The following is a 12896-nucleotide window of genomic DNA, read 5'->3' as shown; positions in this document are numbered from 1 at the left end:
GAAAACCCCAGCCGAAGAGCAACTCTGTTGCTAACTTGCTACCTCTGCCGGCTCTTCCCTAACTTCCACTTTCTCTTCTTGAAAGTGGGACTCAAAACCCACCCACCCGCGGCAAACAATCCCACTGGGCACCGAGGTAGTGCTGGAGGTTTTCAGGCCTCAGTTTGCAAGTTTGCGAAGTGGGACCAGCCTGACCCTTGGAAGAGGGGGAAAAATGGAAAGTGAGGCCCCAGGGCAGGCAGCGTGGCTGGGCAGGGAGGCGCCGCACCGGGCCGGCTCCTCCCCGGCCAGGTGTGCACAAGCGTGAAGGCAGCCTCTCCTTAGGGCATCCCCGCAACCCCGCCGCACCTCGGTCTCCGTAGGTCCCCTAGGGAGGACCCCGCAAGCCCGCCCCTCTGGCACACGCCCCTGGGAAGCGCTCACATACCGGTCCACCTGTTCTCCCGCGCCCATCCACTACCTCTCCCCCGTCCCTGGGAGAGAAGGAAAAAAAAAAAAAAAAGTCCCTCGGCTGAACCCCCAGGGTCCAAGTCGTAAAGGACGGACGCTCGTCTCCTCGACAGAACTCTCTTCTGTACCGTTCCCCTTCCCAAGTAGACTCTCTCTCTCTAGCCGAGGCCAGGTAAAAATACCCCTGCTTCACTAACTCCAGTTCTCTCCAGTAGGAGACCTCCTCCCCTCGGCTCTAGACCCCAGTAAGGCCGTCCAGCACCCTCCCTGGGGACGATCCTCTCTCCTCCTCTGGGTCTCCTGAACACCTCAAGTATCCCTTTCACTCGTATCCCTGTAATACACATGCCTTCCCCGTCGCCAATTTTATCCTCATTGCCCATTTCCCCGCAGTAAGATCAGGGACTTCTCCTCCCCAACCATGCCCTGTCTCCAGCCGTACGGGAGCCGCCTCCCCAGGACGTCCCGGAACGGGATTCCCTCCCTGCGGTGGCTGGACCCCTCCACGGTCCCTTCCCCCACCAGCCCACGGAGCCCTCGGGCTGGCAAGCCTCCCCGGGGGCCACGGGGCGCTCACCTGCCGAGAGCCTGGCTCGGGCGCGGCTCCGCGGGTCGAGCCGCGGGTTCGGACAGGCGGGCGGGAGGCCGGCGGGCGGCCGCGCGGGGCGCTCGGCTCGCGAATCTCCGGCGCCGATCGCCGAGCTACGTTTACTTGGGTCACTTAACCCCCGCGCTGCCGGCCGGGCGCGGCCGCCCGCTCGCCTGCCTGCCTGCCTGCCTGCCTGCCAGTGAGCCGGTGGCGTCCGTCGGGGGGCGCTCGGGGCGTCCACGCAGGCTGCGGCAGCCGGGCTAGGGAGGGGGTGCGGCTGCTGCGAGGAAGCGGCGCGGGCAGGACCTGGCAGCTGGAGTGGGTGGGGAGGGGGCGGTGCCGAGTCCCCTTGTAACCCCGGCCCGGCACTCGCCCCGCCCCCGCCCGGGGGCGCCCCTGCCGCAGCCACTCAGAGCAGGGCCTCGAGCGCGAGGGGCGGGGGGCGGGGACGAGGGAAATTTGAAATCGCTCCGGAGCCTCCCCTCCGCCCCTCCTCCACAGGCGCCGCCTCTCGCCCCCCCACCCCCACACACACACTGGTCGGTTAAATCTCCACCCGGATAACAGGCGCGTCTTGGGGACCCCGCAGACGTCGCCCAACTCTCGAGACTCCTCCCGGGGCCCCTCTTCCCCGATCCCCACCCCGACCCAGAACACACGGGCTGGTCTGGATGCCGGGGGCCCAGGGAAGGAAGAACCCCGTCCCCCGCCCCAGAGTCACACAGCAGCCGGGTCTCCCCTTTACCCCAACTCCCAGCCGCAAGGCCACCTGGGCGCTGCGGTGCCCCCGCGGGTCAGTCAACTCGCTCTGGACCCTCGGACTAGTCCTTTCTCCCTTCCTCCCACCCTGCTGGGCCTTTGTCGGCCATCTTGAGCGGATGGGAGGGAGAGCGGAGGAGCCAAGGTAGTCAGGTCCCTGGCTGGCTTCTGGGTTACAGTCGGCATTACTTGAAGGAGAAGCCCCACTGTTAGCAGGTCTTGATGGCTTCTGCCCTTTAAGGGACATTATGTGTCAGTCGCTCGGTCGTGTCCGGCTCTGTGTGACCCCATGGACTGTAGCCCGCCAGGCTCCTCTGTCCAGGGGATTCTCCAGGCAAGAGTACTGGAGTGGGTTGCCATTTCTTTCTCCAAAAGGGGCACTGAACTATTGGAAAACAGCACTTCCTAATATTTCCCATACCTGGCATCTACACTTACTTACCTGCTTATTTTTGTGTCAATCTGCAAGGCAGGAGGCCTGGGTTCGATCCCTGGGTTGGGAAGATCCCCTAGAGGAGGGCATGGCAACCCACTTTAGTATTCTTGCCTGGAGAATCCCCATGGACAGAGGAGCCCGGTGGGCTACAGTCCATGGGGTCACAGAAGAGTCAGACACGAACGACTGAGAGACTGAGCACAGAACATTGTGTGTCTATGTATCCAACTGTGAGAGCAGTGTCTCAGTATGTCTTAGCACACAGTAGATGCCAAATAAATGTTGAATGAATGAGAGCAAATGAATGATGACACGATGGGCTGCAAAGGCCCTAGCTGAGCTGGTTCCTGCCTGCCTTCCCAGGTACCGCCTATCCTCACCCCTCCCCTCACTTCACTCTAATCTTCTAATCTTTGCTGTTCCTCAAATACATCAAGCTTGGTTCTGGGTGTTCTTTTTCCAGATCTCTGTACCATTCAGTTCTCTCCAAAAGTGTCACCTTCTGGACAGACTTTTCTGACCAAGCAACCTGAATAGTCCCCTCCTTCACTCCTATTTCATTCTCTCTGTAGCACGTATAGCTATTTGATGTTGGAAGTGTGAAAGTGAGATGGGCTCAGTGACCAGGCAAGCCTCATGTAAATGAGTGGCAGGAACTCCTTGACCTTCTGGCACAAACATCCAAAACTGGGTTCCAGTCAGTTGGTGCAAGAAGATCTCTGAAGAGGGCCTGCCGCTTGTTCTCACCATCTGGGGTAAGTCTTCAGAGGAAAGAAATTATATATGAAGCTGGTGGGTCTGTGGGGAGGGCTGCTGGGTCTCTGTTTTCTGATCCATAAGCTCTAAGACCTCCATGGGTCAAAGGATGTCTGTATACCACCAGGAATGCCTGGAAGGTATAGTAAAGATGACAAAGAGTAGGGTTCGGGGGGACATGGCAGACATTTCTGGGGACATCAAAGTGCCTAACTCCAGGAAGAAAAACAGACAAGGTCTGAATAAGCAAGTGGTCTCTGTCCTGTCATTTGGAAAGGAAGTGAAACAAAAATGGCATGTTTCCCTGTGGCACAGAACTTTGTAGTTTCCAAAGTTCATTGGTCATATTCACTACCTCCTTTGAGCCTCTCAGCCACTCCACGAGAAATGAAGGCAGGGAGAATTGGGTGCTCATTTCAGATTAGGTGACTGAGGCCCAGAGACTAGAAGGACTTATGTGAAGTGAGTCAACCATGTAGCCTGACTTTGAGCACCTGCTATGTGGCAGCTACCTGACTAGGAATTCAGAAGGGAAGGTTCAGAGCTTACCTGATGGTTGGGGAGGGTGGCTAAATCTGGGAAGAAGATAAAATGGAGGCTGGAATGATGTAGCCAGGGGAAGACCCAGGTCAGGATCCAGCTTGGCATGTGGGAGGGACAGACAGGAAGCCAATGTGGCCAGGGCACAGGGAGTAAGGAGGGAAAAAGTAACAGGGGCCAAGCCATGGTGGATATGTCCCCATTTAAACCATGTTCTGACTCATGTTTAAAACACACCTGAGTAGGATTTCAGATTTTCCTCTGGTTGCATACTGGTGCAACAGTGTTTACTTAAAAATTTACTGTGACACATCACAGTCATTATAATCATGATGCCAATCAATATTTATTAAGGATACAACAAAAATTCTGTGATTAAAGTACATTTGTTATCAAAAAGATATATAGATAGATAGATAAGAGGGAGTACTCTGGTGGTCCAGTGGTTAGAAAGCCATGCTTCCAGTGCCTTGGCCTGGGTTCAATCCCTGCTCCTAGAATTGAGATCGTGCAAGCCAAGAGGCATGGTCAAAAAAATAAACAACAACAAAATAACATAAAGAGAATACTCTTAGGAAATAAACAGGAAAGTATTAAAGCATAAATGGGCACAATGTTATCACCAAGTTGCCTATAAAATGGTTCAGAAACAATAATATGCATATATATGGCAGAGGGAGAATGGATAGAAAATGGGGCAAAAATGTAAACAAATGGAAAATCTGGTTAAAAAGACATTCTTGAGTTCCTTATGCTAGTCTTACAAGTTGTCTGTAAATTAGGAACTATCTCAAATTTTAAAAACCTCCTCCTAAAAAAATTAACATTAAAAAGAAAAAAATACACATGCATTATTACACCCTTAATGCCCTCATGCTAATAAATCAACCGATGATGGATTTTTGCCTGTGTTGAGATTAAATATTCTATATGTGTGGGATTATACCATCCTCTTTTCAGCTCTTAGAGCAGCTGCAGCTTTTCAATAACACATGAAAGTGTCTAATGCCCAGTAGGCTCTCCGTATATGGTCGGTATTTTTTTTTATATTATTTTTATTTATTTAGCTATTTGGCTGCACCAGGTCTTAGTTGCGGCATGCGGGATCTAGTTCCCTGATCAAGGATGGAACCCGGGCCCTCTGTATTGGGAGCTCGAAGTCTTAGCCATTGGACCACCAAGGAAGTCCCTATGGTCGGTATTTTTATGAGCAAGTAACTTCATCTCTGTGTGCCTTAATTTCTTCACCTGTAAAATGAAAGTAGTAATTCCTTCACAGGGTTGTTGGGAGATCTGTATGGGTTAATACATGGAAGGCATTTTGAACATATAAACTACCATAAAAGTGCTTGTTAAATTAAAAAACTACCTTGTTATTAATGATGAGTATGTGCTACACTGGGCCCCTGGCTGGTACAGAGATGAACATCCACCCTTCCTCCTCAGGGTGACACAACCCAGTCCCTTAGGCTCCCAGCTGCTGAGGCCAGCCCAGTTCACCTCTACAAGCGGAATCTAGTAGGATGAGCTCCATCTTACAGACAAAACTCTGCGTAGTGAGGCAGTTAGGCTGAGCCACAGCTGGTGGGTGGCAGCTCAGGACTAGACTCCCAGCTCAACCCCCACTCGCTGTGACCCCCCCCCACCCCCACTCCTCGAGTGCTATGCTAAGGAGTTTGAGCCTCAGTCTTCTTCCCCTTCTAATTGGAATAATAATAATAGTGATGCCTACTTCCAGGAGTGACTGCGGGGATTTCACAGAGCCCATGTATGTGAAAGAACCCCATTGAAAAGTACTCAGTCTTAATTGTAGTGTCATTAGAGGCCACGTTCATTTGCAAAGTGGGTTCCTTACCTTCCCTTTTCAACAGGAACACCCAGACTTCTGCCCTTGTTGACTTGCTACCAGAGAGCTCCTAGACATTTTCAGTTTTAAGAATTACTGTTAAATTGTCACAAGTGACTTGACTATATAACAATTTATTATTTTTATAATGTTCCAACATTTTATTATGAAAACGTTCAAGTATTCAATGAAGTTGAAAGAGATTATGAAGAACACTCTTATACCCACCGAGCTTCCCTCGTGGCTCAGCTGGTAAAGAATCCACCTGCAATGCGGAGACCTGGGTTCAATCCCTGGGTTGGGAAGATCCCTTGGAGAAGGGAAAGGCTACCCACCCCAGTATTCTGGCCTGAAGAATTCCCTTGACTGTATAGTCTATGGGGGTCGCAAAGAGTCAGACAAGACTGAGTGACTTTCACTTTCACTTATATCCACCACCCAGCTTACACATCTATACTTTTATCCATCTTACTTTTAGAAGCATTTCAAAATATAAGTTGCAGACATCAGTGTACTTCCTCTAAATATTTCAACCTGCATATCACTAACTGGAGTTTATTTTTGTTTACAGTTGCTTTGTCTCCAAGGTAAATTTTACACACACTGATACACAGAAATCTCAGATGTACATTTGCTGAACATTCATACACACACACACATGCACGCATGCCTGTGTAACCCATCCCCTATCAAGATATAGAACATCACCATCTGATATGTAGTAATAATAACAATTGTTGTTGAGGGATTGGAAAGGAAGGATTCTACTTCCTGAGTTTGCTCCGGATCTGGACTCTGCCTCCTCTTTTATTTCAGGATAAGCATAGAAGGGATGGAATCCCCTTGTCCAGACCTGCCCTTATCTCTTCTGGGCAGGCCCTCTCCCTCCAATCTGCAGGAAGTCCATATACACAGGGTGGCAATAACCCTGCCTGCAGGCTGGGCTTTGGAAAGTGACTGTGAGTTGTGGAGTAGTGGGAAAAGACTGGGTGACATGCTTAGGGCCCCAGGACTTCCATCGGGTTGTTTAAGTCATCTGTTCAAGGCCTGAGGACTCTGCTTAACTTTCATTTGTCTGCTCATGCCTGGCTTCTTTTACCCCTATCCTCACTGAACCTGCCCACAAGTTCCTACTCTCTTCCTGGCATTTATCCAGGAAGTGACTCTTGGATAAATGTGACCCTTGGATAAAAAGTGACTCTTCAAAAATACAGCATGTCTCCTCCATCAGATTGGGAGCTGCACGGAGGCAGTGCAGTAGCCTGTCTTGTTCACTGCTGTGTCCGGGGCACCTAGCACAGAGCCTGGCACAGAGTAGGTGCTCAATAAGTATCTGCTGCCTTGGGGGAGAATGGATACATGTATATATATGGCTGAGTCCCTTAGCTGTCAGCCTAAAACTAACACAACATTGTTAATGGGCTATACTCCAATATAAAATAAAAAGTTAAAAAAAAAAAAAAAAGAATATCTGCTACTTCAAAGAATCAGTAGGCTCCTCCAGGTTTCAGATAATCAAAGTGGTCTAGAAGAGAAAGTTCCCCAGGGACTCCTCCAAGGTTACACCCAGGTTGTCTTCACTACACCCAGCAGTAATTTGCATTGCAGCCCTAAATTGGGGCCCAAGCCAGGCATTCACTTTATAATCATCCTGAGGAGAAAAACAAAGCAGACAATAGGGATCCAAGGCCTCATTTTCTCAGGCAAAGTGAATCCCACCTTGAATTTGAAATAAGCAGTGAGATTCCGAAAGGGTAGAGGCATTATCACCCCCACCCTCAAAACTAGGAAGTGCCAAAGGGCCCTTTAAGAAGCAAATTTCTGGAGGGGACAGTGTAAATGTCCACTGGAGCTAATGCCAAGGATCTTAAACAGGTTTAAACTTTACCCCAGGAATTCCACTTCTCAAATTTGTCTCAAGGAAAAATCTTGAGATTTATTAGAGAAATATTATTAAACAGACAAATAAGTATTAATACATCACCACATCCTATATAAAAGTAAAAAAACTGGAACTGTCCTGGGAGTCTAACAGTAGATTGTTTGCATTCATTTACATGCATAAGGATAAACTAAAAGTGGAATGACTCTTCTTCCTTGGTCCACAGGATCGCAAAGAGACAGACACAACTCAAGTAACAGCATGCACGCATGCACCCCTGGCTTCCAGCAAGCTCAGAGCCCATTTAAAAACTAATCAGTAATGCCTCCACGGACCCATGTGTTCGTGAATTTGCTTCCGACCTGGTCCTGATTTACTATCTTTCTATTTTTTAAATCTTCCTATTTTAAGCTCTTCATTTCCTCTGCCCTTAATAGCCTCCCAACCAGGGCATTTTTGTCTAGCTCACTGCTTTGTCCCAGCATCCAGCACCATGCTGCATAATAGGTGTTCAATAAAGACGTGTCCCATGAATGGACAAACGTATTCACAAAACTGACTCCAAATCTTCCTGGGCGTTTGGCAAATCCTTCCCAAATGGAAGCTACTGACCCAGTGAGAATTCCCTAGTTGTCCAGTGGGTAGGGCTTGGCCCTTTCACTGCCAGAGTCCAGGTTCAATCCCTGGTCACAGGGAATGAGTGGCCTGACCAAAAAAAAAAAAAGGTACCGACCCAGCAATTCCATTCATTAGAGAACAACTATCTGTATATGTAAGAATGTCCCCTCTAGCTTTGTTCATAAGTTTGTAATAGTGCAAACGTGGATAAACCGTAAGTGTCCATCAGTAGGAGCCTGGTTAGATCAGGTGGGATTTATCCAGGCTATACAGCTATTATAAAGGAAATAGCAAGTCTGTAAATGCTGATGTGGAGGGAACTGCAAGATGTACTGCTAAGTGAAAAGGCAAGATGCTAAGTGCTATAAACTGTGTGTGTGTATGTGTGTGTGTGTTTAGTCGCTAAGCTGTGACTCTTGTGATCCCATGGACTATAGAGCCCAGCAGGCTCCTCTGTCCATGGGATTTCCCAGGCCAGAATACCAGAGTGGGTTGCCTGGTATTCTGGTATTCTGATTCTTTACCACTGCACCACCTAGCAAGCTCTGTATACATGAGTCCATGGTTCAAAAAAATATATATGGAGAAAGAATTCTATTAGGCCATTCCAGAAGGATCCTGAGAACACCTTTGGGAGGTTTCAACCTCAGTCCTACCCTTAATCAGCAATGTCCTTGATTAGCTCCTTTCTTCTCTAAGTGTATCCCCCCTTCTACAAAAAAAAAAAAAAAAGACCAAGGTTAAGTTAAGACCTCCTGGTAGGGTTACTGAGAGGATTAAGGAAGAAAATGCATAAATGCCAGGCACCTCTCCCAGAATGAGTACTCAAAGATATATTAGTTAAAATAGAAAATAATTTATCATGTGACAGGATGTGAGAAAAATTCCTTTAAAATATATTCTGTAAATAAACTGAAATTCACAAAACAGTTGCGAGCATAATACAAAGAATCCATGTATATTCTTTACCCAGTCACCAACTGTTAACATTTGACATATTTGCACTATCCCCTCCTCATTTCTTTTCTTCAGTCACTTCATCCCTCTTTACCTTAATACATTCAGCTTGTATTAAGAAAAAAAAGACATTCTCTTACATAAATCAAACACAAAGATCAAATACAGGAAATTAAACACTGATACAATATTATTATGCAATCTATAAGTTGTATTCAAATGTCATCAATTGTCTCAATAATGTCATTTTTAAAAACTATGGTTAAAAGAAAAGCACATCACATAAAATTTACCATCTTCTTTCATTCTTTTAAAATACTTTTTGGCTGTGCCATTCAGCTTGTGAGATCTTAGTTCCCCAACCAGGGACTGACCCCAGGCCCTTGGCAGTGAAAGCTTGGAGTCCTAACCACTGGAGCACCAGGAAACTCCCTTAGCCATGTCTATGTGTACAGTTCAGTAGTAGTAAGGATATTCGCATTGTTGTGCCAATAATATCTTTTATAGCAATCGTTTACCTCCATCCAGGATCTTACATTGCATTCATGTAGTCACTTTGTCTTTTTCAGTGTCTTTTAATATGGAAAAATTCCTTCACCTTCCTTTGTTGATGACTTTAATAACTTAGGTGTTTTGAAGAGTCTAGGGTAACTGTAATCTTGTGGCTTTTGTTACATGTTTTTATAATAAAGAAGATAATATTGAAAGTATGATGAGGATAATCACCAATGGAAACATAAAAATATCCATAGCATTTTCCCCCTAGGTTTTGGCAGAAGGAGGATCTGGAGTTTGTTCCTTCTGTTAAAATGCAGGATCCCTGTGGTGATGGAGATGTTCTGTATCTTTGCACCAACGTCAGTATCCGGCTTGGGAGATTTCACTCTAGCTTTGCAAGATGGGATCTGTGCACAGAGAGAAACTCGAAAAAGAATACGGTGGTCTCTCTCCATGATTTCTTACAAGTGCAAGTAAATCTACAATTATGTCAAAATAAAAAGTTTAATTAAAAAAAAAAAAGATGTCTTTTGACATATCAGAGCCTAAAGTGTCAACCATTCTCCTGGGGAGAACCTAGCCCCTTGGTGAAATTCCCAGCAGGAATCCTCTAGCCTGAGAAAGGACTTCTTAATGAACCCCTTTCACTTGCAGGGGTGGGGGTTGGGGGCCTCCTTTGCCCTCTGCGGGGACATTTTAAAGTGAATGGAGGGAGCTAGGTCCCTCATTAAGGCTGAAATGGGAGCTGCTGGGGGCGGGGGTTCTCTAGAAGGAGGCTTGGCCCCAGGTTTGCATTTCCTGCTACAAACTTACCTCATTAATAGTGATCACCACTCCTTTCTGTCTGAGTGGGTTGTGAAGGATACCATTGGAAAGATAATTTTTATCTATTGTCTTTGTTAGTTGCCAAGTTCTTAATAAAATTGAAAAATTGTAAAGACCTGAATGGGCAACCAATGGGGATTCCTTATGAGCATCATTATATTCTCACTCAGTAGAATATTATGCCGCATTTTATGATGATGTTTTTGTAGCATTTATAATTGAAACCAAGATGCTGTTGTGTGAGACTTTGAGGTTTCTCTTAGAGGACTTGGAATTCTCAGGGCTGAGAGATGTGGGTTAGGGAAGCAGGGTCCTCTTCAGGGAAATGAGCCTGCTGCCAGGCTTCTGTTCAGGCTGAAATGCTAATTTCCGGGTGTTCTCAATCATTGTCTAGCCTGTCCCTTACTTGAAAATTTGTCATCCTAGCACTATTTTGAACCCTGAACGTCTGAACATAATACCCTTGACCTTCTAGGAATTTCTCCTCAAGGAATAATCAGATGTGAAAAATGAATTGTGTACAGGATGCTTATTGCCAAGTTCTTTTTATAAGATTCAAAAGTTGGAGTACTATTCCTAACAAGCTTTTGCTGAGCACTTACTGAATGGGCCAGTTGCTGTGCTAAGTGTTTTACAAGCATTATCTCATTTCATCTTTTCTAGTAGGTTCTACTATTGTCTCCATTTGTACAAATGGAAAAAGAAGTGGAAGCACAGAAAGGTTAGTAATTTGCTCAAGACAACATAATTAGTAAACAGAGGAGACAGATGTGTAAATGACAGCAGAAACACAATGTGATAAACATTAAAACAGAAATAAAATGAGGGACAAGACATAGACAATTGAAAGTATGATTGAAGGTATTTGAATTGAAAGTATTTGAAGTAATTCAAAGTATGATTAAATATCATACAAGGTGTGTCTTTGGGTGCTTAAAATAAAGCCCAGCATGTGGTGGGCATTTTAAAACAGTGATTATTTGTACCTCAAACTTGAATGTGATCAGGAGTCACCTGGGGATTTAGTTTAAAATGCTGGGTCAGCAGGTCTGGGGTAAGCCTGGGAATCTGCATTTCCACCCTGCTCCAGGTGATGTCCTAGCTGCTGCTGCAAGGACCACACTCTGAGTACCAGAGATTAGATAGCTTGGCAAAGTGGGAGAGCCCAGAATATGTAAAAAACGAAACAAATCACAGAAGCCCCAGTGACCTGTGAAGTAGAAAAAGACTGGAAAACAATACAATTACCGTCTCACCTACGGTTTTGGACTGCAATTTCAAGTGAATTTCTTTCCGTTTATCTATTTTCTGTCACATTCAACTCCACGAATATTTATTGAGTGCCTCAGCACCAGCCACTGTGAGAGCAGAAATGAAGGAAATCTAGTGGTTTCCGCAAGGTTCTTTTTTTTTTTTCTCAAGTTAAAAATAATTTAAAGAAACATACTTAAAATGGGAGCATTTCATTGTATATAAATTATATCTGAACAAAGTTGATTTAATACTCAAAGATATGAATAAATATAAGGCCCTGACAGGGATCATTTTTAATAGGTTAAGACTATTTTAAAATTCCTGGACGGTGAGTCAGGGGGTCTGAGCTCAGTCCCTGTCTGTCAGTAACTTGAAGGTTTACTCTCTTCCAGGTACTTCGGACTTGGACAGGTGCCCTGTATACATTCTCAAAGCACTTTGTACCTCTTGGCATCAGTTAATAATTTCACACATGTGTGATTTTTCACGTGTGTGTCTATCTCCCAGATTACACTCTGACTTCTTCTAGACCATACACTACATCTGATTTTGTCACTGTGGAGTCCCAGCACCTGTCAGGACATGTGCCCCAGGGGTGGCACTCACTCGGATTATCTGTTGAATGAATGCATGAAGGAGTGTTGTTCATACCTTTCCAGAAGGGATTTTTTGGGGAAGGGTAGAGGAATGCCAGTCTTCCCCACACTCCCCCACCCAGGTTTCTAGGCACCCACTCCCTACTCTCAAGTCTGAGCTAAGAGGCAGGTGAAGATGCTTCTGGGCTTTGGTGTCAGGACCTAGATTCCAGGGAGCATGCCTTGGTTTTCTCATCTGTCCAATGGGGATCAGGTAATATCTGGGACTTCAAGGGATCCTTGGGAAGAGAACATGGGGATTACAGTGTTTCAAGGGCTGCAGTGATTGTCACTGGCCCCCAAATCTCCCCTCCACCAATCTGACCATCTTCCTCTTCTGTGGGTCAGTTTCTTCCACGCCAGAGTTTCCCCAAGTGCGGTCTTTGGGAAGATGTTGGAAATGGAAAATTCTCAGGATCCATCCCAGGCTTTTCTAAGCAGAGCCTTTGGAGGTGGGTCCCAGCAATTGGCATTATAGCAAGCCCTCCAGATGACGCTGGTGCAAGCCCAAGTTTGAGATTTTATGGCTTTGCTCTGCTCTGACCCAAGCTCTCTCAGGGACACTGGGCCTGTCTGTTCACTTTTCTATTGCCAGTGCCTGGCATCTAAGAGGAGGCATGCACTGAATACATGCAGAATGCATCATAACGATGATAATGATAGCAGATAGCTATTGATTGAAGACCTTCTGTGTGCTAGGCTATCTTCTGAATATTTTAGGAGAGTTAGCTCATTTAAGGCGCCACCCCCGCGATCGTTTACACGGAGAGTGAAACAAGTTTACACCCCAGCGATCGTTTACACGGAGAGTGAAGCGGGCAAGCGCAGTGCCCAGGGGTCATCCAGCGGCG

The 12896-nt window shown here is 46.4% G+C and overlaps 1 protein-coding gene and 1 long non-coding RNA gene across 7 annotated transcripts in view; one reads left to right on the top strand and one right to left on the bottom strand.

Annotated features, from left to right (window-relative positions):
* DNMT3B (DNA methyltransferase 3 beta) overlaps positions 1-1333 on the bottom strand; it is a 34288-nt gene extending 32955 nt beyond the window's left edge. For all 6 annotated transcript variants that reach the window (XM_061437254.1, XM_061437257.1, XM_061437255.1 and 3 more), the window contains exon 1: positions 1028-1333. The gene's annotated coding sequence lies outside the window, so the exon portion shown is untranslated. The remainder of the gene's footprint in view (positions 1-1027) is intronic.
* A 101-nt stretch (positions 1334-1434) lies between these two features.
* LOC133259586 (uncharacterized) lies at positions 1435-9973 on the top strand. Its single transcript, XR_009740457.1, has 3 exons — positions 1435-2597; positions 2807-2989; positions 9600-9973. It is a non-coding gene; the product is annotated as an uncharacterized LOC133259586 (long non-coding RNA).
* Positions 9974-12896: the final 2923 nt, after the last annotated feature.

Source organism: Bos javanicus, chromosome 13 (assembly GCF_032452875.1).
Source record: "Bos javanicus breed banteng chromosome 13, ARS-OSU_banteng_1.0, whole genome shotgun sequence".
Classification (NCBI taxonomy): Eukaryota; Metazoa; Chordata; class Mammalia; order Artiodactyla; family Bovidae; genus Bos; species Bos javanicus.
Note: the sequence above shows the minus strand (reverse complement) of the source record. Positions and strands in the feature narration are given on the sequence as shown.